This window comes from Zootoca vivipara, chromosome 1 (assembly GCF_965207765.1).
Source record: "Zootoca vivipara chromosome 1, rZooViv2.hap1.1, whole genome shotgun sequence".
Classification (NCBI taxonomy): Eukaryota; Metazoa; Chordata; class Lepidosauria; order Squamata; family Lacertidae; genus Zootoca; species Zootoca vivipara.
Window position 1 is genome coordinate 29327200 of NC_142582.1, and position 26114 is coordinate 29353313.

General features: G+C 40.4%; 1 protein-coding gene across 38 annotated transcripts in view; it reads left to right on the forward strand.

Annotated features, from left to right (window-relative positions):
* Nucleotides 1-26114, forward strand: part of BAZ2B (bromodomain adjacent to zinc finger domain 2B) — a 185074-nt gene that overhangs the window by 76132 nt on the left and 82828 nt on the right. For 5 of the 38 annotated variants that reach the window (XM_088676961.1, XM_088676986.1, XM_088676995.1 and 2 more), the window contains exon 1: nucleotides 2686-3085. The exons of 22 other annotated variants lie outside the window; for them this stretch is intronic. The gene's annotated coding sequence lies outside the window, so the exon portion shown is untranslated. Of the gene's footprint in view, nucleotides 1-2685; nucleotides 3086-8078; nucleotides 8153-9650; nucleotides 9667-26114 lie in introns of those variants that run through there. 11 more of the 38 variants (XM_088676904.1, XM_088676967.1, XM_088676950.1 and 8 more) reach the window with 7 other exon arrangements.

Consider the following 26114-nt stretch of genomic DNA (forward strand, 5'->3'; position numbering starts at 1 on the left):
TCCCCACCCAGTGCTATTTTTCCTTTAAAAAGAGGTGCCAGAAGAACTCGCCATGAATACCTCCCTGGGCATTCGCCATGAATTGCCCCTGGGCAATGGCACCCACCTGAGAGGTGCTGGAACAGAGTTCTGGTGAGTTCCAGCTGTAAAAATGCCCAGCACCTCCTGCTGTGGTCCACCCCTTGCACCCCTTCCCTGTCAATAAGGAGCCTCTTCCTTTTTGGGAGATGTGACTAAGAGTAAATAAGATACTGGGCCAGTGTCGACACCGCCTCTGAGAACACAAAGACCCCAGAGCTGGTGCAAACCAACCTTTCAGACCCAAATCACTTGGAGTAAATAAATATAAATAAATAAATAAATTTTTATTTATACCCCGCCCTCCCCAGTCAAAAACCGGGCTCAGGGCGGCTCACACCAACAGAATTACAATAAAACATAAAAACAATTAATTAAAATACAGATTAAAATACAGTATTAAAATTTAAAGTGCAGCCTCATTTCAAGTAGTCCATAAGTCCAAGCCATGAGGAAGGAAAACACAGGGGTCAGGCTGAGTCTAACCCAAAGGCCAGGCGGAACAGCTCTGTCTTGCAGTCCCTGCGGAAAGATGACAAATCCCGCAGGGCCCTGATCTCCTGGGAAAGAGCGTTCCACCAAGTTGGGGCCAGTACTGAAAAGGCCCTGGCTCTAGTAGAGGCCAATCTAGCCATCTTATGGCTCGGGATCTCCAGAATATTGTTGTTTGTGGACCTTAAGGTCCTCCACGGGGCATACCAGGAGAGGCGGTCCCACTTGCTTGCCCAGTGCTGGGACGCTGGCTGCTTGCCACATTAAGAGTTCTGTCTGCCCTGTTCTTCAACATCTTCATCAACGTCTTAGCTTGCATTTAGCCATGTATCATACCTCTTACGCATCTGCTGCACCTTGTAACCTGTGTCTTGCCTATGTACTGATCTGATTTATGCATTATATACGTTCATAGAAACCAAACTGGGAGTTCCTAGTTCTTCATCCAACAGTGAGGGCCAGGATGAAGATGAATGTTTATCAGTACATTCATCTGTAATTTGTAATTTTTCGTACTACAACTCTGTATATTCCTGCTGCATTTTTTATTTTTAGATGCTTTCTATGTTATTTTAACTGTATTCTTATTGCTGAAGTGTTCGCTGCCCAGGGCTGATTTAGAAGGAAGGGTAGGATATCAATGTAAAACACAAATAAAATACACACACCCTACATACGCAAAGAAACATATTTTGCATATCAGCAACATATGTGATATTCAACTTTAGTCACACTCAGAGTAGGTCCATTGAAATCAATGTATATTAATATTAATAGGTTGAATCTGAGTATGACTTATCACTTCAATAAACCATTCCTACCCTGCTCAAATATTCAACTTCTTGAAATACGTAAAGAAGATAAGGAACAATATATAATAACATATTTAAATTTTAGGGCTCTTGTTTTTCTAGCTTTTTCCATGGACGTTCCTGGGGTGGGGGGCGGCACATAATAAAACCATGATCTCAGAAATGTTGTGACGCCAATATGGTTTGCATTTCCCCGTCTCCGCCAGGATAAATGATGTTGGTGAAGACTGTACAACGCAATTGTGATGATATTACACAAGTCAGTGCCAACTGGGCTGCCGGTTAAGATGCATGCCAGTTGTACAACTCTTCCCACAGAGCAATCCGGTGCTTGTGCTTAAAGGTTATACTGAAGACGATGTAAGACTGCTTGCTTCAGTACCGCTTAAACACTTTTTAATGAATCCAGTGCAGAAGTTAACATTTAGTACTGTTCTCTGCGTTTGCTTGGGAAAACTGACGTTTTCATCCGATGCACTTTTTAGCTATAATAGTAGTCAGCTCCCCTTTCAACTGCCAGTGACACTTTTGAAAAGTTCCAGACAGTGAGACTTGTGTCTCTTTGGCTCTGCATGGTCTTGAAACGGATTGATTTATTATATTAGGTCATCTGGACAGGCACCTCTGATATGGGTTGCCGTGTGAATTTGCTTTCTACCTGTGGTGCTACATTTGGGGCAGTTTATTACCAACTTGCAATGCTTTTGTTGGTGATTACCCTACCTTGGCACTGAAGACTGGAAGCCCTTCAGCTCCGTGGTTTTACGTTTTTCTATATATTCATTTTCATGTTGTTACCATTTTAAACCACGCTTCAGGATGTTTACCTCATTTGATTATACATCCTATACGCTCATGGATCCGTTTCTGCAGAAAGATACATGTCCCAGTTATATGATCTTTCACATGGTGTTTATATTTGTACAAAGGCTTTATAAAGAAAGACATATTTGTGTATCTTTCTGTTGTAAAATGGATACAGCTTCCTTGTTCTCTGAGAAGTTGGCAGTCTCTCCCTCCCCCCTCCTTTTTGTCCCTGGTAGACGTTTAAGCTTTATTTAAATTTTAAAAGACTTTACTACTGTAGCAAAGTGGGGGGGGGGAAATGCTGCTATCCATTTTTCAAAGAGGGAGAGAAATATTTGATTGTAGTTTTGCTTTGTTTTAATTGTTTCAGGCAGGGTGTTGCCACAGTTCAGGCAGAACAATTTCTACCTTATATTTTGCAAGGCACATACTTCACCTGGGCTGGTTTGGGTCACATGAGCATGGATGTTTACTGGTGATCTTAAGCGCTCCACCTGCCTTTCAGTTTGTTTACCAGGAAATCAAGATGTGTAAACTGCAGGAAGTACTATTTGACCCTCTCCGGCAGTATCTCATTACAATAATTGCTAATCTCTGAATAAGACAGCCATGTTTTGTGAGTAACACAGGGAGAGAGAGGTTGTGTTAGAGAGATTTTAGGTATTTCCAGAAACAGAGCGTTGTAAATGCTTGCCTTCGGATTATGCTTCCTTCGCAGCTCTTGATAATAGACATCTGCTGACCTCTGGGGTCAGTAAAACTGGGATACAATAGTATGTGTTCTTCCATTCCTCTGAGCTGAAAAAAAGAAATATCACGGCTTGTTGTTTTGGAGTGCTGTCACTGTTCTGTATCGAAAGGATAATGGCTACTTCCTGATTAAACCACTATCCACAGTAAGCTGTTCTTATTACATCTCTGTTCGCCTGTGAAGGGAAGAGTGCTCAGTGTTTTTCTTTTTTAAAAAATTAACCAGGGAATTGTCGGTTTAAAATGTTTATGGGATGTGGGTTAAAAGCTTTCATTTTACAGCAGCTTTCCCCTGATTGTTTTCTTCTTCTTAAAGTAAGGAAATTGTTTAACCTCTGCAGTACTTATGAGCTGAAAAAATATTTTAATAGCATGTCTGAATTTGTCTTTGTGTTGTAATGTTTAAAATCCACCTACCTGCCTTTCACAACTTGTGTACTAATGATACATTTGAGGTATATATATAAAAAAAGAAATACCGGATATTGTTAGGAAGAGTCAATGGAAAATACTTGCCATGTTATTTGAGCTGAAAAATACATGGCATTTTTAGATAGTAGGTTATGTTTTCATCTGTGGAATGGTTTTTATGCCTCTGTTAGAATTCTAAAGCATGATCCTTTTTTTTTTTATTAGGTTTAATTTTGCATGTAGGTGGTTCTTACACTGATTTCCATGTAGCTTACATGGTACTGTGCCAGTATAGATTTGGAAAAGTAGGGTGGCAGGTATAGACAACTTCGCTTTGGTCACCTGTATGTCATACTGCCTTTTGAATATCCAAATATATCCAGCCAAAAGTTAAGCTGCATCGTCACATTAATTCCAGTAAGAGATAATTGATCGTGCTATTCTCTTACTGACATCAACAGGACTTAAACATGCTTAATTTTCATTCAGTTTGTAACCATAATTCACACATTCCTTTGTATAGCGAAAAAACCCCCAACAAAAACCCCCAACAAAGGCTTGGACATTGAGGAGCAAATGTTAGCTGATTTATATTATTTCAAAGCCAAACAGAAGTTCATAGGAGAAATATTACATAGTGCTACATGGAAGAATATTTGCCATTGAAGCCACCGGGAACATACCAAATTAAAATGAACAACTTTTAAAAAATCAGTCCAGCAACCTAGCAACCTTTGGTCGCTGTGGCCATAGGATAGAGCAGATCTCCTTATCCTAAGGTGATATGAAAGGTCTGCTATTGGAATGGGAAAGCCAACTGTATAGGTCCCCTTCCCACCACCGCAGAAAGTCTGCTTATCTTCAAAGGTTCAGTGGCATTGCTGCCTCACCTGGTGTAATCCAATGTGGGGCAATTGGCTGTGGGGGATTTCCTGGACAGCAGGAAGCCAAGCGGTCTTCCACGCAAGACAGGAAGTTGGGTACAAGCCTGCCTGCAAATTGGCCAATTGCAGTCCAGCTGTGAGGGAAGCTCTTCCTGTAGGGTGGGTCCAACTTAACCGGCATGCTTCACTTGGGTCCGCTCCGCAGGTGTATAAGACTGCTTGCCTCTTCCTCCTCAGGCAGTTCCTCATTAGATCTCCCACCCATCCTTCTTATGTTATTGGCAATCTGTACTGTGTTTGAATTTGCTCTAGACATTGTTGGTCGCCATAATCAGGTCTGGGCAGAAATTTTTGCATCTGACCAATTGGCCATGGTTGGTGATTTTGCCCACCTCATAGCAATTGTCACAACTCTAGGCGGTTTAGGCATTGGGTAAGCCTTAGTCTTGATTGGAGGGGAGGTTGTAGCCTCTGCCTTCCGTCCAAAGTTAAGATATATCCCATTAAAGGCATCTGGGAGGAGTTGCTTCTGTCTAGATGCCTAGGCGGGGGCTAGGAACATAGCATACTTCCAGCAGAAGGGCTGGATGTCAATGGTTGTATCCAATGCCTATGGCTATGTCAAACCTCCTACATCTGTAATCGCTAAAGTTGTGGCATGATTCTGTCTTGTCTGGTTCTTTCCATAAAGTTGGGGTGGCAGGGGGTTGTGGCACCTGGGCAGGCAATGTCCATGGTCTTAGGACAATTCCACACTGTACATTTAAGGCATATTCAACACACATTTAAAGCACATGACTTCTCCAAAGCGTCCTGGAATTATAGTTTGTTAAGGGTGTTGGACAGTGGAAGACAGGAGTGCCTGGCGTGCTCTGGTCCACGGGGTCACGAAGAGTCGGACATGACTAAACGGCTAAACAACAACAAGGGTGTTGGAAATGGTAGCTCTGTGAAGGGGAAACTACAGATCCCAGGATTCTTTTGAGGAGGGCATGCGCTTTAAATAGGTGCTGGATATGCTTTGAATGCACAAGCGAGGAATTCAGTGTCACACTCTTCTTATTGTTCCACCAGCACAAGCATTTCTGCTTGCCAGACAGAACAGTCCCCCTCTCTCGCTGCTGTGTGTTGTTCTGGGGGTTCTCTGAACTGCCCGGAACAGATTGTGGGGAGGCAGGGGGCATGCAAGGGAAGGAGAAAGGGAAAACCCCATTGTGCTAGTTGGAGCCCTTGCAATGGCTTCCACTTGTGTGCCAGGTTAGTTAAATCCAGCCCATAGTATAGTCCTGCCCTTAGTCTCACTGGCAGATGAGGATGTGTGCAGCAGGTGCATTGGGGGAAAGCTGGGATCCAAAGGTGCCATAGGCTTCACAGTGTTCTGTCATGTCCTCAGATTTGTTCCTAATTTTGGGGTGGGATTAGGTAAAGCACAAAGAAAACCCCCGTAAGAGGACCCAGAGACATAAGAGCCATGCTCTGCCCTCACTTCTACCTTGCTGGCGAAAGAAAGTCTGGTAGTGCGATGGATGTGGCAGTTGATCCTCTGGCTCCCGTGTAAGACCGTAGTGGTATCTGCGCATACTTCATTGGCGAATAAGCCCCATTGAACTTAGCAGGGCAAACATTTAAGTAAGTAAGTGTGTGGATCAGGCAGTAAGTTCTATTAGACTGTCAGATCAGGTGGAAACGAATTTTGAAAGTAAGTGATGGTATAAGAATAAAGGCACACTGAGCATACTTGATTTGATTATTGGATTGAAAGCAATGATTGAAAAGCTCATTTTAAAAAGCTGCTAAGTAGAGCTGTTGCCAAAGTTCATAATTATCTGGCTTAGAATATGAATTTGTCCCACTCAGAATGTAAAGGAAGGTGCTGAACATGTGTGGTTCATGCTCAAACATGCTTTCTAGGTATACATGCAAAAGTTATGTTAACTTGCTCATCTTGATTGTGGTGAACTGTGTGACCAAACCAGCTAACCGAGGGACTTTTGTGTGAGGATATATCTTCTGCGTTTGGCCAGTTGTTTTATAAACAAGATCTTAGACCCTCTTGTTTACACATGTGCTTGTTTTTGGAAGGTTATCAAGAGTTCAGTTTCCAAGCTATTCTCAACCAAGGCTGGTGCTGGGGACCACAGTGCATACGAAACGACACAATAAATCATGTGCATGAGGCACCATCAACATACATGCACCAACATTACAAACTGGGAGAGAACTAAGCTTTCCCCATCTATGCTCACCAATAATCTTGTGAATATCAAGCAGGTTCCTGAGTTCATCTGAGCAGACTTTGCCAAACACAAGTACAAAAAAAGCACAACTGGGTTGGATCCAATGGTGTCATTATATTCATGGAAGAAGTCCTTTTGTTTATGCAAAGGTCTTTGATCCAGTGAAGGCTCCCACTAACAGAAGTGTGTGTGTGTGTGGGGGGGGGGGTTTCCTCCAATTCCTTGGCTTCCATGTAGTCCCACACAGTCCTTTCCATCCTATTCAAGAGTATCATCTAACCTTCTGGAGCAGAATATTTTTAGCGTGCAGGAGAATAAGGAGGGAAGAAGAATAGTAGAAAATCACCTACATCATTCCATGGGTGGGCGCTGGGAAGACCTTGTTCTGCGGGAGTAAAATACACACAGGGCATTTAATTATTGTTGTCATTCTGCTACCAAGTTAGCTGTGAGCAATAGCTTTCATCCTTAAACATACACCCTAGTCCTGTCCATGTGCACTATTATCTAGTCAGTTGAAATCCAAAAATAAAAATAAAAAAACGAAAGCAATATAGTATTGTTAATGGATTATAGTACAGTATTGTTAATGGGTGCAAAGTGCGGGATTTAAAGCATTATGCTTTGGAAATTAGATGTATGTTTGGTACTGCTTTTTTATTCTCAGCTGAAGATTTGGCCACTTGCTTTATCTGAAATATCTATATATTTTGAGAACCGACTGCTATGCATGATTTCCATTGGTGGCTGCCTGCCAGTGGAATGGCCTTCTGCTGGCTCAGTGATACTTCTCCTCCCTCTCCTCCCCCTGTACACCCCCAAAATCTGATATGGATGATTGGAAAAACCCTTGAAGCCTATTTAGGGAGGATGTAAGGGACAGAGAAGAAGGAGAATTCTCATTGGTTGGATGTCAAGCTATGTTCTCCCTATAATATTTTCCCTATAATATTAATATTTTCAATGTATTTGTGTTCTGGAGTTCCAGGGGTTTTTAATAAAGAGTAAGGAGCACTGCAAAATTCTACATAGCAGAGTAATTCAGCCTTTGGTAAAGTGGATGACTATTGCATGTGTAAGATGGTTTATAATAAGCAATGTTTGAAGTAAATAAGGGATGGCCCTCCAGATGTTGTTGGACTACAGCTCAGTCATTTCTGACCAAAGCTTACAAGGTCTGGGACTGATGGGAGTTGGAGGCCAGTAATATCTGGAGGGCCTGAGGTTGTTGCCCTCTGAAGTAGGACAGTCATTCTCATAGTATGAAGAGAGGCAGATATCAATAGGCACCTCAGCTTCTCTTTCACTTCCTTCCACAATATCTTTATTGGGTTAAGTCTAAGAGCTTGGACTTAAATCCCCAGTATTGATTACCATGGGTGTGGTAAGCTCAGGTTAAAATGGGTTAAAATGACATTCCATTCTTTTTCTTTGAACTGCTTCTCCCTAAATTGAAGACAAGGTTGAACTTTGCCACAGAAACATTTTATAGATTTATCTTAAACTGTAGAGAGTTGGGCAGCTATCTTGTGGGTTCAACATGGCATACTATGAGACAGGTTGTTTTGCTAATTATTATTTTTAAAATCACTTAATTTGATTCCTAGGTGCTTGGTCAGGATCAACTAGTAGGTCATGGCAAACTAGCTTTTTTCTGGGACACCGTCTTAAAAGAAGCCTGGTGAGTCACTGACAGAAAAATCCAATTCGATGTGTAATTTCCAGGGCTTGGCATGGAACCACAAATAGCTCTTGAAGAGAAGCAGGGTTCCATAGAGATGGATCCCTCTCAGCAGTTTCACTGATTATGAAACATTTAAAGCTTTATTGTATAGATTTTGTACAATAAGAAAGAAGGACGAATAGTAACTGGAATTCGTTACTTGTTCCTGTCATGGTGAAGTGGAGGTTAGAATGCCTAATGGATAAAGTGAAATGGATTGATTAATTTCATATTCGCCACCGCTGAATATCAAATAATAAATGGTTCTTCAGAAAAGAATGGAATTTCCAGAGAACTGGAATGATCTTGACTGTTTAATCAGTCTGAATTATTGCCACCCATAATAATATTCAGTTAGAAACGCCATATTCAATGTTTTCATTTAGATAGTGAATTTTGATAGTATTTAGCATTTAAATCCAAAACTCCTCTCTACCTAACAGTGTAAACTCACTGGTCACATACAATTTTAAGGCATATAAAGTTTCATAAGTTTTTTTGAATATGATTAGAGGGAGGACAGATGCCTCGAGCCTTTTCCCAGTGAATACATATTGGCATGCATTATGTTTTGTACGGACGTTTAACCTTTGTCCAATTTAATTTCTGAAAAGGAAGTTCATGTTGATTGTTATGTTTGGAGGGAGCTTCTTTACACAATTTATGTTTCTGGCAATATATGAGGCTGCAGCAGATTGCTGGGCCTTTATAGCCTGTACCAGCAAGAAAATATGTATGCAGTCCTTCCTGCTTTTATGCATCTTTTAGTTCCTTGAACATGTTAATTACAGGTTTTTCCCTGTGTTTGGATTTTATCCTGGCCTGGTCTGAGTAACCACTATAGTTTATAACAACATGGGATTTGCTTAACTCCTGGAGGATGAAAAGACCAATGACTGTACTTGTTAAAACAACATCAATAATTTTGCATGAGAAACAAGCCAAACACAGAATGCCAAGCAACTCATTGCCTAGGTTTGCTGTGACAATGTCAAAGCTATGTGAAGAGTACTGCAATCCCCCTTGTTTTGAATGCAGGAAACTCAACTTTGTAGAAGAAGGAAAAAGATGTTAGCACATCATTGTTTGTTGGGACATTTCACAATTTAAATTACAGTTAGACAGATATAGACCACAGTTGTTCAGTCTGCTGACTCTGGAGACGTTCCAGTGAAGTTACCGTGGCTACTTCAGAGTAAGTGGTTTTGAGGCTGAAGCCTGGCACTGTGTTTACTTATTCATTCATTGTGCCTTAATTTTTTTTAAAAAACTGCATTGCTTTGTGAGAATAGAAACACTGTTTTAATTTTTATTGGAGCTTTGTGTCACTCAAACAAACCCTGCAAAATATTTCTATGCTGCTTGTGTTGTTCTTCAGAGTTTTAAAACTGACTGAGGCTAATTCAAGCTGAAGTGTGAAAATACCCATTTTCGGTTTGCTCTACCAGCAACCAAAGCATTCCAAACCAAAGGTAATAAATAATTCTTAATGGGTGAGATACAGATTTCAAAACTCTATGGTTATTTCTTATGGGTTGGGCGTATATTAAGTTCCAAACATGAGCAGGATTTTATTATTATTATTTTAAGTAATCTAAGGTTGCAATTCTTTAACACGTGGCAGTAACTCCTATTCAACTCATTGGGGCTTAATTCCGATTAGACATGCATAGGATCACACTGTAAGCATATTACAGTATTTTTCCTGGAATCCCTCTTTGCCTCTGGTAGTTGCATGTTGTTTGAAGCTAAAGTGCCAGGAAGTCAAGAGGTTTTGGAGACTAAATTGGCCTACGCCGCGGTGTGTTCAGGGACAAACTGCAGGACAGATATAGGCCAGGTTTGCTGAAAAGCAGCAATGGCAGAGAGAACAGGTGAAAGTCAAATCTATGGTCATTTGCCAGTGCAGGGCCAAAAGGCCTTGTTGAAGCTGCTGGAAAATTAGTTTTGCTTTGTAAATGCGCCCTGGCAGCTATGCAAAAGAAAAGGAAAAGATGTTATCTCAGTTATTGATTCAGCAACATTTAGTTACAGATAGCCTGCATGAATTTACTGACTTCAAATAGCAATGTGCTGTTTCCCGCTGTCCCCCTCCCTCCAGTCCTGTAAGCAGTTTCCCAAATGCCGGAATGCAAATTGTTTCCTAAAGAGCAGTAGTTGCAGAGAACAAGTGAAAGTCAACCCTGTCAGTGGCTTTAGTTTAGTGGCATGATTTGGGGATATAGTTTTATGAATATGTGAGGTTATTGTTGGTCTGTCTGTCCCAGGACACTCTTTATTTCAGCTGCCAGCAATTCTGCAAGGCCTCTGCTGCCAGAGATTTTTTTAATTTTAAACTGAAGACGCTATAAATTAAATCTAGGACCTGTAACCCCTCCTAAGGAGGGATAAGAATGTATGGCTCCTGGTTTAGTTACTATTACCAAGCATAGCTAGTAAAAAAGTGACATGTTGCAGTGTGGAAAACGTCAAAAGGGAGACTAAGAATGGGCATCTAGATCTGCACGTCAGGGCCTCCATTTTTATTCATGTCAAAAGGTTACACTAAAACTGGTCTTTATAGTAGCAGGAAAATACTCTGATTTTAAAAGAGTGAAATGGAAATAACTTTTTGAAAATCCACTTCAAGCAAAATTCCATGCCGCTCTTTCAAAATCTGGCCAAAATCTATATAAGTGCTGTATACACTATTTTATTATTACAGTATTGTTTTAACCAACAAGGAAGGTAACTACACACACACACACACACACACACACACACACACACACACACACACTTTGTCCAATACAGCTAGCTTCGGAACTATATACAAAATGACATGTTTATCGTTTGTTCTCCTCCACTTGTCAATAGACTCCGACACTGTAGTTGGAGTAAGCTTATTTTGTATCCTGGTGTTTGCATGCAGAATGTGGTGTGCCTGTGCTTGTTTCTTATACTGAAATGCTGTTCATAAATGTCTATGCAAAACATCCACTGTTACATTTTAAAAACTTCTGCCCTGTATTTAACCATGAACCTGTTTATGCTGTTCCAGAATTTGCATCTTCTATCCATAAAACATTTGTCAGCAATATTTTTCTGCTGCCCATAGAATATCCATTGCTTATGACAGGTCAAAAACATGGCTGACCTTCTCTTGATGGTTGTCCAAGGTTGAATGCTGTAAAGCGGGGTAGCCAGTGCATTGCCCCCCCCCCCAATGTTTAATTACAACTCCCATCAGCTCTGACATCATGGTCAGTGGTTGGGGATTATGGGAATTGTAGTCCAGCAGCACCTGGAGGATACCACATCGGCTATTCCTGGTATAAAACAACCTGGGTATATTTCCTTGTCTTTTTTAAAATTTATTGCATGCATATTTTCAGTTTCTAAAAACAGTACTGTACAGTATTTCTGTTCAATTTTCCATGAAAGAAGGAAGTGCAAAAAACAAAAACAAAACACCAACTCACAATCCTGCCTTGCCCATGGCAATATGGAGCATTGGGAATATTAAATCAGTGGAGTTGCGTCTTCATGCTTCAGCTTCCTGGCCTTTTATGCTTTTGTCCTGGTTTATACCGCTATCTGCTCTCTTCTTCTTCTTGAATCTCCCATTGCCCATTTCCATTAAATGTCAAGCAACCTCAAGTCTTTTATGAAGAACCATTTTCTGGCTCATGCAGCTCATCTGTTACCTCTCAAAAAGCTGCCAAGTAAATTTATATTCCATCCTTCCTCCTGAACATGGATTGTATTCAGCTAAGTCCTACTCAGTGTAGACCTACTGAAATTAACGAACCTAAATTAGTCACCTCCATTACCTTTAATGAGTCTACTCTGAGAAGGACATGTGTCTGTGGAGTCCAGCCAAAGTCCTATTGCATCTGGTAGTGCCTGGGTTCAGTGGCGTGGCTACAAGTCTTCATACTGTAGCTGTGCCATGCACAGATTCTTCTGTTGTCTTTTATCATAGAGGCTGTTGCTCTTGATCAGGGTTGGATTATGGCAATATATTGTGGTTATAATTGTAACAGTCTCCTATAATGGAAGGAAAGTGAAATAATTTTGTAGAAATCATGTGATCATTTGAAAGCCTAGAGATAATGAAATACTTCCTCTTTGGAAGCAGTTGCTAGAACAGAATGCCAGAACTGTCTAAAGTAAAAAAATGTCACTGCTAATTTTCAAGGAATCAATCATTCTACCTGAATGGTTTAATATTTTAACATTGTATATAAATAGATATTTATTTATTTGCATGAGCCACCGGCTGTACATTTTCTGTACACAGAACAAAAATATACAAACACAACTGAACATATTCAATCGCCAAACTAAATTATAAATTATACAATTTTAAACTCAGCATTATCATAGTCCTTTTTTTAATGATGGTTGCTAGAAAGCCAATTGAATAAAATTTACCAAAGATATAGGAAGACCAATTCAGGCTCTTTTCTAAATGAATATGTTGACTGTAGGCACATGTATGAAGCTACAGTATATATTAGGGCCAGCTCATAGGCTGCAATAGAAGTGTGTAACCGAGGCGTACTTAAACTGAGGTATGACTGTACAACTTAAAATTCGGGGACTCCATGCTTTATCCTTTAATATACGAATGAGGAACCTGTAGCCCTCTAGATGCTCATGAACTCCAACTCCCATCAGCCCCAGCTAGAAAGACCAGTGGTAAGGGATGATGGAAGCAGTAGTCCAGCAACATCTCAAGGTCACATGTTCTCCTCATCTGCTTGTAATATATGAATTCTGACTTCCCAGTGCATGTTTCCACAATGTACATGCTGTGAAAATAATACCATGAGCTTACAATAGTCTTATAAAACTTTTACCTGATGGAAAAGTCAAAAGAGAGTACACAGGAATGATGTATGCTCTCAGTTCAGGTTTAATGTGTGGGAAATGACACGTATGACTAACTTTATAAAAAGTTAATAAAGCTGAATAAGTAGTGATTTAAATTCTGGTTCTTCCAGTAGCCAAGCTGCATATGGGCAGTGTTATCTCTGCACTGACCTATAGTCTGCCTGTAGCAAGTTTGAAGATGGAGTAAATATGCCCACCTGACTACATCATGCATCCATCAGGATTGTTTCAGCAAGAGATCAAAGACTGAAGTGCTTAGTGGCTGTTCCACTGTTGTCCTCTGGGAAATTGCCAAAGTAAGGGCATCCTTTAGAAGTGCTATAAGCCATATTAATTTGCTGCTGATGCATGCTGGGCTGATTGTATACTTATTGGCCTAGTATTCTGTATTTTACCTTATATTTTATGTGTGCCTTTTTGTTTCAAAGGAATACCACTCGTTTTTGTTTGTTGTGAATGACTGAGCTAAAATGGAATATATATAAATTAGGCCTGTAATGTTTAGAACATGAATTAAAAAAGGTAAAGGTAAAGGACCCCTGACAGTTAAGTCCAGTCGTGGACGGCTCTGGAGTTGCGGCGCTCATCTTGCTTTACAGACCGAGGGAGCCGGTGTTTGTCCACAGACAGTTTTTCCAGGTCATGTGGCCAGCATGACTAAGGAGCTTCTGGCAAAACCAAAGCAGCGCACGGAAACGCCATTTACCTTCCCGCCGCAGCGGTACCCAATAATCTACTTGCACTGGTGTGCTTTCGAACTGCTAGGTTGGCAGGAGCTGGGACAGAGCAATGGGAGCTCACCCTGTTGCGGGGTTTCAAACCATTGACCTCCTGATCAGCAAGCCCGAGAGGCTCAGTTGTTTAGACCACAGTGCCACCCGTGTCCCAAGAACATGAATTAGTTAGACTTAATGATTTTGAAATGCTTTGGTTGATTTAAAAATGTGTTGTTGAATAATTGGGCATCATATTTCTTTTAAAAAATCGTAATTGTTTTTTAATACACCTTCTTACTAAATTTGTAGGTGCCATCTTAGAGGAAGCAAGGAATTTCTTTTGTAAGGTGGTGCCTGTTATGACATACCATATGTATGCATCATCTATAACCATACAAACAAAATTCTTTAGAACCTACTGTTCTGTTAAAAACATAATTTCATAGGATTGTATGCAATGTTGTTTCGCTTCTGTGATGGATGGATCTTCATTCTCCTTTCCATTGTAGCCCCACCTTGTGTACCCTCAAAATCTGCTCCAGAGAGCCTATGGAGCAGATTTGGGGGGTGAGATGAGAAGAAGCTGAAGTTCTGTTAGCCAAGTAGAATTTTATCTGCACCACCTGTCCTCATTTAATTGATTAAGCTATGTTCAATTAATTGGTTAATATTTGCCAATTGATCATGATAATAAGATTTCTTTAATTAGATGACAGCACAAATTAGAGAACGTTATATTTTATTTTTATCAAAAAAGTTATGTTGCAAGGATATATGTCACATGCAAGTATGGAGAAAGGGACGCAGTGTGATCACTTTTTGATGCAGTTTGGTGATGGGATTAGTGCTGAAGAGCACTATTTTTTTTAAAAAAAAGTAAATTAGTGAGAAATGCTTCTGTAGCTCTAGATGCTTTAGGGGCATTTAAATCACAGTGGGAACTTTTTCCACCCAAGCTGCAACATATTTTATCCTTAGGGGGATGTAGCTTTCTGCTAGTGATGACACGGTAGAACACTGAAACAGCTCTGTAAGAAAGTTTAGCATTTCTGTAGGTAAAATATTTATGAAAATAAGGCAGTTTTATCCTTACTGATTAATATAAGTGTTAGCATAACTTGATTGAAAATAAAAAATCCTTCTTCAAATGCAAAGGCAACCATCAATGAATGAGCAGGACTTTTAAGAAATTCCCTAGGAAAGACATTATTAATATCGTCGTCGTCGTCATCATCATTGGTATTATCCCACCTTTTCCCCAGGGGTGGCTTATAGGTAAAAAAATGCAGATAAAATAGAAAAAGCTAAAAACATAGAAAATATAATAATTAAAAAGTAGTTAAACACCAATAGAATTAAAACAACATATAGAAAGATCTATTAAAAATACAGATAATAACAACAATAAAAACATCACAGCACCAGCCTTTCCATTAAAAAACAGTCAGTTCTCAAAGGCCTGCTGGAACAAAAGGGTATTTCCCTGCTGGCAGAAGAGCAACAGTGAGACAGACAGTCTATTTGTCTAGGAAGGGAGTTCCAGAGCCGTGAGTGCAGCCACCGAGAAGGCCCTGTCCCATGTCCCCACCAAGCATGGCTGTAAGTGTGGTGGGACTCAGCTATACAGCTGTAAATAAAACGTTTTAAATGTGTTGTAAAGTGCAATACACAAATGTGACACTAGATGGCGACAGTGAGCTATGCCAAATTCAATGTATTTTTCAAAACGTTTTTTAAAAACATGTGTAGTTTACACCAAGAAATAGGTAATAAGTGGAAAGCGATAAACCTGTAGCATGAAGCTGAAATCAAGTTAAACTGTCCAATTTAATTCCTTGTAACATATTTCCAGGTTAATTCAGAATAAGTAGTTTTGGGAATTGAATTCTTAAATGGGATTAGCAGTCCAATACTGGGATTTCAAAATCCAACAAAGCTCATTTTAACATATTGGTAACTGCTTTCTGGCAGCGGTTTTATTCAATATCTGTGTGAGGAGGCAATCTGTACTCCTCTGCTAGTGCTGGAATATTAACCTACCCTTAACAGCTATAACCATTGGAATAGCTGCTGTACACGAGTGTAATATCACTTTGAAGGAGTAAAACGCAAGGCCTGCAAAAGACATAATCTTCTGGTTTCGTTACAGGCTTCAGAATCCTGTTTATTGGTGGAACCCTGCACATTATTTACTTTCCAAAAACAGGATTCTTCTCTTACTTCCTTTACATGACAAGCTAAAGTGATTTTATTGGATTGGGAGCCCAAAATCCACACTGTAGCACATAGTTAAGCTATTAAACTCGCTCCCATAGGAGGCAGTGGTGGCCACTAACCTAGATGGCTTTCGAAGAGGATTAGATAAATTAGTAGATGAGAAGTCTATCAATGGCTGCTAGCCGAGATGGCTGTGCTCTGCTGGAACCCACAGGAGAGCAACATGTTCTTTTGTGCTTGAATCCTGCTTGTGGGTTTCCCATAGGCATCTGGTCAGCCATTGTGAGAACAGGATGCTGGACTAGATAAGCCATTGGCCTGAACCATCAGGCTCCTTTTCTTATGTTCTTACGTTTCCTTCAGGAAAGCCATTCACAAGGTTACGATTGCAACAAAGCATCTCTGTACCTCTCCCCACAATCTCTTTTTAATGCATCGTGCTTGTATACTAGCAGCTTGTGACAAGGCAGCTCATAAAATTAAGGGTGACCTGGTGCACATGCAGTAGACTCAGAACAACCAGCCTGGAGTGCTTAAGGATAAAGCCTAGCTCAGCAGCCTGGTCTAGGCTTGCACAATTTAGGACTGATCAAACAAAATGTAGCCCACTGGCCATGTAATGCGGTGTGCCAAGTGGTCAATAACTGCTTCTGATTTTGCAGTCCTAGGTAGACAGCAGAAATGAGAGGTTTATAGAGTTTCTTGGTAGACATGGCTCGGGGGCACCATTTGGGTTGGGCAGGGGGTCACAGGTCAAGTAGGACAAGCCATGTTTTCATCTGAGTAGTGCTGCCTTAAATATTCACATGTGCACTAAGCAATATCCCATTTTGTATCCTTCAATCTCAATAGCTTCAAGGGACCTTCAGGATTATACTGATAGCCTCTGGTATAACAACAATGGTATATTTATTTTTTAAAAAATGGTTTGTTCTGCTAAAATGTCAAGTTTTAATGAAAGCCGTTATCTGAAGAATGAGCATTTGCAGCAACAGCTCACAGCCTTTGACATCTGCTACGAGAAAAATACTAACAAATGCCTAGTTCTTTATCAAAGGTGCACACAAAGGAAAAGGGAATACATATAACCTCAGCCCAGCTACAGTTACAATGCACCTTTGGCATTGAATAAGTTGACTCTTAGCACAGGAACCAATCAAGTCAAACTTAAGTTTTGTAAAGTTCTGTTGGTTTTCAAATGGACAGAGTACCGTAAATGCCTCTAATTACATGAGTAGGTGCTAAAATATTCCACTGAAGCAAATAGGCTTTTGAAGCTGGGATTCGAAGAGCCCCGTGCGACTGTAGAAAGCACTTCCATAGGTGCACGAGAGCGTGATTTTTCACATGCACCACATCCCCATGCGTCACATCATATGCTGCTGCCCTCAGTAGAGATGGCTTCTAGAGCACAAACCTCCCACTGAAATGTCAAGCAGTGTGTTTTTTTTAAAATAATTGAAACCACTCTTTTCTGTCATACATGCTGGGGGGGGGGAGTGCCATAGTACTCTGTTTGAAGGAGCCCACTGTCCGAACCAAAGAACGTAATGGGGGGGGGGGAGAGAGCCTGTGGCCTATTGACTCTTGGCACTTGTGCAGGTGCACAGATTCCCTGGTTGCGGTCTTCTCCGCTATGGAGAGGTGTTTTGTATTTCTATCTAAATTATAGGAATTATTTTTAAATTCACACCTATGCATCTAAAATAGCACATGCAGATTTTATGCCAATCTGTGTTCTCTTTTGTCCTCTCTTTTTTTGGCAGCGTATAAGTGGGCACCCTAGGAGGAAATGATTCTGTAGCGTTCTGGCAGCTAATGTTCAGGCCCTGCTTCTAAGCTTCCTTGGTTCCCACTTCACGCAAAGGAGAAACGGGAATCAAGGTCTGATTACATATCAGAAGTAGGAGTGGGAGCTGTTATTAAGGGTTGTTGAGATATGCAGGGCCCAGGCTGTGGAGGGCTTTAAAGGTTAACAGTAGCTTACTGAATTGGTCCTAGGAGTATAATCACAGCCGGTGCAGTGGTTTAGTATAGGTTATGTATGCCTGCATCTCCTAGTATCCATACAGAGAGCTTCAGCTGCGCTTCCTACATCTTGAATTTTTACAGTTATATCCATGTTAGTAGATGTAAACTGTATGTCTCATAGACCCCAGTTAAATGGTAGGGACTTTGCAGTGGGAGGAAGGAACACAGCTAGAACAAAGTTTGTTTTCCTGTGTTTTCCCTCTTCCTCCTTTTTTTTAAAATCCTTGCATTTCTTACTAAAAAAACAATCAAACAACAGAATCCAGAATCTGGAGTCGAACTCCCATCATTGTGTCCATGCTAGCAGAGTCTGATGGGAGGTGGAGCCCAGCACCCTTTGGAAAGCCACAGATTCCTAATTGCTGTGTTAAAGCAAATCCACCATTGGTTGCAAAAAAAAAAATTAAATTAAAAAAGGTTGTTGATTGAAAGCTGCTTTGGGTATTGCTTTGTGCAACAGAAATGTTTTGATAATAAAGTAAATTAGCTCATATGAGATATTTAGAAGTTACTTTTCTTCATAAGGCATTGCCATTGTTTGTTGGCATCTGTCCTGGGAGACAGTGGAAGAGTGCACCTTCTGGGGGCAAAGTTGGGAGAGTTACAGTGCCTGCTGTGGCTGTAGAGATAGATACAGGAGGGACATGTTTTATTGTAGGTGGGGCAGATGAAAGTGTCTGGTTATGCTGCTGCAGGTGCACCATAGTATTTCTTCTCTCTGCGCTCCTCCCAGTGGTCATTTCTGCTGCTCTCTTTCCTCAAAAGAGGACATAGCTGTGTTGTACATAGCTCTGATGTAGCTCCGCCTTGCTTCGATGCTCTCTCTGGAGCAGTTCCGTAGAGCTTGTTTGACAGAATCAGAGAAGTGTTCACAGAGTTCAGTTATGACTGTTCTGGCTGTGTTGATTCGAGGCTGCACTTTCTGCTTTGCATTATGGATCCTCCTTGGCTGGAGAAGAATCGTGCTTGCCACTGTGGTAGCTCTGTGTGGCATGAATACAGTTTGGTACCATTTGCCTGGTGACAACCAGCTGGTCCCCTGTGTGATGATCCTCCCCATCTCTGGATGTGGATAAAAACCGTTATGGTCATTCTAAGTGGCTACTGTACCGTTAAAGAGGTCTGTGCTTTATTTCAGCAGCTTCCCTGAAGAAGAGAAAATGGTCATTATCTTTGATCATATGGTTCCACTCATAGTTTTTCAGATGCAGGATGCTGTTATGTATTGAGCTGAATGCACACCTGTATTTTCAGCTCACCTTTCTCCACTTTAGCCTGCATGTGGTCGTGATAAGAAAAACAGAGCAACCTGGGAGCATAAAGTTAGTTTGTGAAGCTGCCCTTGCCTCACCTTATGCCTTTCTCTCTGCAAGCATTACTCAGCACGACTCTGCCCATGTTGAGCCATAATCTAATTGCATCATGTGCTACCGAGAAGAACTACAGCTGGGACCATGGCTAGGAGCAGACTAGGACTGCAGTCCTGCGCGCAATTACATGGGAATACATTTCATTAAACACTGTGGGACTTGAGTGAACATGTATAGCTCTGTTGACTTTCTGCCCTACCTCAAGGATCTGTAGTCAGGCTTCCCAAGTCCCTGATTTCTATTGGAAGACTTACAGCTCTTGCTAGTCTAGAAGGAAGAGAGGTGCTTTTCTGATCGCTGCCCACATTGATAGTAATTCGAAGTTTGAAGATAACGTATTGAATTTGACTTCTCATAAGTCTCTTTCTCAATTGTTAAGTACTAAAAGCTTGACAGCAGAATACTATATGTATGTTTACACCAGAAGTAAAGCCTAATGCATTCAGCAGGGCTTACTCCCGGGTAACAATGCAAAGGATTGAAATCCAAATCACGTTTCATATTTCCTAGAATTTTCTTTTTCACTAAGAATGGTTTATATTGTACATTGGGTTTCTTTAGAGATTGAAGCAACTCCATAGAAAAGAATGTCTGTGTCTTCCAGGCAAGGGAGGAGTTTTATTGTAATGTATTTTACAAAGTTCTGTATTTGTGCAGTTTAGGCAAACCTTTGAAATACTCTCTTCTACATACATGTCCTGCATGACAACACCTTTTGGATTCTCCCATATACAGTGATGTCAAGGGGAAAAGACAAAATTAGCTGTCAGCTTAGACCTTGATTGATCCCTTTTCAGTGTTGCAAGTCCTTGAAACCTTCCTGGAGCTAGAGGATAGGTACCTGTTGGTACTACTAGAACAGGCTAAGCTATTTACCCTTTAAATGTTTCAAAACTACATTTAATCCCCCACTCCTTCCTCATGTCCTCTGGATATACCAGATATTTATCTGAACAGACTGCAGAATTCTCAGTGAGATTTCTCACATCCTTTTTGCCTGAAGTGCTTCTGACTGCTGAAACAGAAGCCACCACAAATGTAAAAGAGAGAAAATAGTTTTACTTTTCAAAATACATTTTTCAAAGTATTACTTCTGGACTCAGAAGTAAGTGGAGCTTACTACCAGATGAACATTAAGTTTGGGCCTGCGTGTGAGAAAAAGGTAAATTAGATGAAAATGTTCATTGAAAATTGCTGTAGACATTATCAGTGCCTCCTGGTATTGAATAAAATGCTTTCCCCCACATTTTTCACACATTCCTTGGCAGGGCCGTCTTGAGCAGATCGCGCGCCCTGGTGCTGAGGGGCGGAGATCGCTCCGCCGCCCGCCCCGCCCTCGCAGGGCGCAATTGGGCCGTGCGGCGCCCTCCTTGCCAGCCCGGCGCCCAGCTTACCAGCCCCCGCGCCGGGGTGCACTGCGCCACTGGGGGGCTATGAAGAGCCGGCCCTGTTCCTCGGGAAGCTGTGGTTGGGAGAGGATGTGGTCCAGGGGGCTGAGAAGAAGTCCAAAAGCAGGGAGTCTGGGAAGTAGCCAGTGACAAGTGGTGTATATGGCCAAGAATCTTTGGCTTTAGGTTCTGGTAGTATGGTCGTACATTGATATTGCACCAACAATACAAGCACACATGCCAGCAAACACTTGGAGTGCAAACACTTAAAACCACCATTCCTCATTTTCCAGGGTAAACATTGGAAACTGGATAAACCTCATGTTCATTTTTCTAGAAATTTTATAACAGTGTGAAAGAAATTTAAAATTGTGCTGCCTTTTATAAAGCCATCACATTTTTTTTTTATCAAGAAGACTCTGTCCTTTCTTCCCTTCCCCCAATTTCATTCCTAAAATATTGTAGCTGTGGCTTATCTCGGACATGCACTGTAAGGACTCAAGACATATGGAATAATATTTTATGTTTGAAGGTGCAGTGGTAAAACAACTTCCCAGCATCAGTTATCGCAAAAGAACTGCTGATAATCTAATTTTAACTGTGCGTATATTTTCTTAGATGTATAGAAACTGAAGTGTTATCTTGACTTGGTTGATATCAAAACTTTTAACACTTAATTATGCCAACTTTATTTGTTTATTTATTTATTGTCAGATGGCTGTAGTTATTTTTGCCATCAGCTTTTTCCTGTTGTATATATACAAGAAGACATTTTGAGAAACAATGTGGTGAAGGAAAGAGAGAGAGAGAGAGATTGCAATGATATATGATCTTCCCTATGCTGGTGTCTTCCAGACTACAACTCCCATTTTGCTCCAGCCAGTATGATGGGAGTTATTAGTCAAAAACAGCTGGGAGGACACCAGGTTGGAGAGGGTTGATAGATTCTCCTGTGTATAATTTCTTAGTAGCAGGAAGGTCTACCATGCTGGGGTACAATATATATTTCAATCAAAATCTCGAGCAACAGAATAATTCTACACAATTATAAGTGGAGCTAAAATCTCCCTGCTTTTCCGTGCGACTGTTTCAGAGCGAGCAATTGGAAAATTGCAGTTATTAACTTGGTATTTTTATATTTGTATTTTGGGATAGCTCAACAATAGATTAGGTTGGAATTAGGCTTTACAAAAATATCATTCCCGATTTGTTATTCTCAAGTAGCTTACTTGTTATATTTGCTAATTGGATTCAAGCTTCGGTTGCAGTGCTGTGACACTGGTGAGAGCGAAAAACATTTCAGACAACAATACATGTATTGAAGTCTGCCTACAATACAGGTTTTCTTTCATTCTTTCAATATTTTAGTTCTGTGGGGTCTGTTCTGTTACATACAATGAGTTTCCAGACCCATTGTATGTAATGGAACTAAAACATTAAAAGAACAAAAAAAAAAAAAACCTGTACAGTATTGCTGGCAGACTTCAATGTACGGCTTATTTATTGTCATGGTCTTGTGCACAGCACCCAGTGATAATGTAATATCAGCCGTAGCCATTGGGCAGTGTTGTATTAGCACTTTTCCTTGCTCCACTGTGTGGCACTGGTGGAAACGAGGAGGGGCAGTATGCTAAGAGTCCAGGATGCCGGTAAAGGATTATAATTCTACACCTCTTCTTCTTGACAGTTAAGTGGTTGCCTTGGCAACTGATGCAGATTTTAATGACTGTCAATACAGTGCTTTATAAATAAGCAGTTGTACTGCTTGATCATATGCATGTTTCCTTTGAAGTGACTCTCACTGCACTCAACTGGACTTGCTTCCAAGTAAGTGTGCATCAGGTTGCAGTTCACGTCCAAAACTTTAAGGGTTGGCTCCAGATGTAGTTCGAGTAGATGCGTCAAAATTGACAGGTTGGCATTCAGCTAAGTTTTACTCTGAGTAGACCCAGTAAATTACCGAACATGATTTAAGGTTGATCCATCATATTTTAGTAAGTTTACTTAAGTAAAACTTAGTTGAATACCACCCATAGTTTTTAAGTTAGTCCTAAGCCTGCAAATAAAATTTTGTAAAATTTTGTAACTCTGGATCGCTTCAACCCTCTTCACTATTGGATCCTGTTGGGTTCAGGGGCTCAAGGATCACACCCCAATTCACCATGGACCCACAAAATGTCAGTTTGCATGTGGATTAGGAAGTGCAACCCAGTTTGCAGAGGGAGATTTTTCTGCCACATGAGAGCAACAGTGTCTACTTAAAAAATAGGGGGGATATAGCATCTTATCTTATCTCAGCAAACCTGAGATCCTCCATGTTCCTTGCTCACATGTATGGAAAGGGTGATGAGGTTCTGGAGCAGGCTTCCTCAATCTCGGCCCTCCAGATATTTTTGATACTACAATTCCCATCATCCCTGACTACTGGTCCTGCTAGCTAGGGATCATGGGAGTTGTAGGCCAAAAACATCTGGAGGGCCGAGGTTGAGGAAGCCTGTTCTGGGCCTTATCACCCATTGTGTCATGACTTTTGGGACTTTAAATGCCAACAACTGCTGTAGAATCATAGAATGTGGCACCTAGCAACAAATGTCAGAGCAGCATAGCAGCCCTACATTTGTGAGAATAAATATCCTCCACAGTTCTTTGGCAAACTTGAAATATCTGTTTTAGTAAAACTTCATTAAACATTTTCCTGTAGATTTTATGTACTTCATTTCCCATTATGCCAATTATGAAGACACTGTGTCAAGGAATAAAATTAATTACCTGTAATTCTTGTTCTCAGAAGACAGCAGCATGAGCCTGAGAGTCAGGGTCTATTGTGCAAGGGTAGAGATGTGTTGTGACATTTAGCTCAGATTTCTCCAGAGGTTTCGCCTTTCTAATCATCCTGCCTCCCCCCGCCCCCAATTCTTCTAGTGCTGAAAAAAAATTCATTGTTGCATCACGATTCACAATCATGGACACGGGCATGATATAAAAGTACTGCTAATGCTTGATCCAACCCGTCTTTGCGTAACTAGCTTTAGTAAAATCTCACAGAGCAGAAGGACTGGTTCCTAATTTTGGCACTACTGAATGTGCTTGCCTGGAGGATGAGCGGGGGCGGGAAGAGGAGTATGAGGCAGGCAAAACAGAAACCTGATGCGACAACATATATGCTAACAATTGGAAATGGTGATGAATTAGGATTCTTTATTTAAAAGGCACATTTTAAAACTAAATTGTCAATCTTTCTCAGATACCTTTTGTGATATGGAAAAGAATACAGAGGCCGCTGGAAGACATAGCTATGATTACTCAAGTCTGTACACAAACTGGAGTATAAGACAAGTCTGTGAATCTGAACCACCTTACAATATGTTTATAGCAATCTCATACCTTTAGTCACCCAAAATGTGAATAGCCAAGGACACCATTTGAGAGGTGTATGTGTATGTGTGTATGGAAAACCTTTTGAGGACCACATGCAAAGGATACAAAGCAATTTGGGGCACATATTCATATTGATCACTTCAGTTACCCTAAGCACATACAGAGGGAGAATATGCTAACATGCTGCAGACCATTTGTCAATGTAGATAAATGGGAACAGTTCTCTCCAGTGGCCAACATATTCCAGCCAATAATGTTGTTGTTGTTGTTGTTGTTGTTGTTGTTGTTGTTGTTGTTGTTGTTGTTGTTGTTGTTGTTGTTGTTTATACTTCACCTCTTTCCCTGATGGCACTCAAGGCGACTTACAGATAAAAATAGGAGCTACTAAAAACAGAACAGTTTTTCGAAACAATTAAAACAATTTAAAAGTCATACATTGAGAACATCAAAACTACATACATGATAGAAATTGGGATGAAGCCAGTTCTGTGAGATACACTTCACAATACAGAGTAAGCCAACACTTTCTAGTATGCTTGACACGAGAAAGTAAAAACGGTGATGTTGGAACTTAATGCAGTCGTCTTGCTCTAGAATATGCAGTTTTTAATTTGATTGGAATGCTGGTTTTATGAAATACATCATTTATTTATTGGTTTGCTTGAGTGCGTTTCAGTTAGCCTTTGAAATATTCATATGGCAGTTAGAATACTTTGGGTAGCTGTTTTGAAAGCTGCACACAGTTCATTCTTTTTAGTTCAGCTGGGGTCCAGTGTCCCTTGAAAACACTTCCCCCATCACTAAGTGAGCTGAAGAGAAACTTCCATCCATGCCCAGAGCATAGAAGATGGAACTTGGAAGCAGAGGGAGAGGAAGGGAAGTCCTTATATTACCGTGTTTCTCATATTATAAGACATGTCTTATATTTATTTTTTCCTCAAAAAAACACACTATGGCTTATTTTCAAGGGATGTCTTATTTTTTTCCTCCTCCTCCTGCCGCAGCCGGCATTGCTGCTGCGCCTATCACTATGTCTTATTTTCGGGGTATGGCTTATATTCCTTGAATGCTTAAAAATCCTGCTATGGCTTATTTTATGGGTATGTCTTAAAATATGAGAAACAGGGTATGTAAAGCGTGTTTTAGCTTTAACAAGGTTATTTAATTGTACACAGGCCTATGTGCCAGTGCCATCCATTGGCAGAAGAACAAAAATGTAATAAGCACTTGTTGCTTTTCATACAGAGAGCCCATCCATATATTGATACTTTTTTTTATTCTCTCTCGTGAACCTTTGGGGTTGCAGTCTAATTATTGCTGATCCTCACTAATGACTCTTTCAGGGATTATCTCTTACAATGTCAGCCATCTGCTACAGTGTAGAGTAATGAACTAACTGGGTACAATTAAGGTTTAGTCTTAAGTTAAAAACAAAATTCTGATGTCTCTCGGAACACACTTGGATAAAGCATCAGTGTCATGTCAGTATTATAGTTACATTGATCAACATTTACTTTGACATGTTTCCTTTGATGTCTTAGTTTTGATGTCTGTTTTGGATTTTGTTTTGCAGCTGTGGATTTGATGTCAATATTTGTGATTTTAATGGGGATGGTTTTATGTATTTTATTATTGTTTTTCTGTTTTGGATTGTAAACTGCCTTTAGTTTTTCTGAAAATTAGCAGGGGTATTAAAAAGAAAAATAAACAACCACATTTATAATTCAACTATATAAAGAACAGGATGTTTTTTTCTCTGTTGATTTCTCCCCCTCTATATAAATGTTAGCCTTAACATTTCCCAGTGTCCATCCCATTACCTCCCATTTCCCCTCTGAAGAAAGGAAAAAAATAATTTCTTCCAAATCTGTTGCATGCTAAAATACTAATACTACAGTTGCTCATAATATTCTAAGCTTCTTGCATTTTTGAGACATTTTAT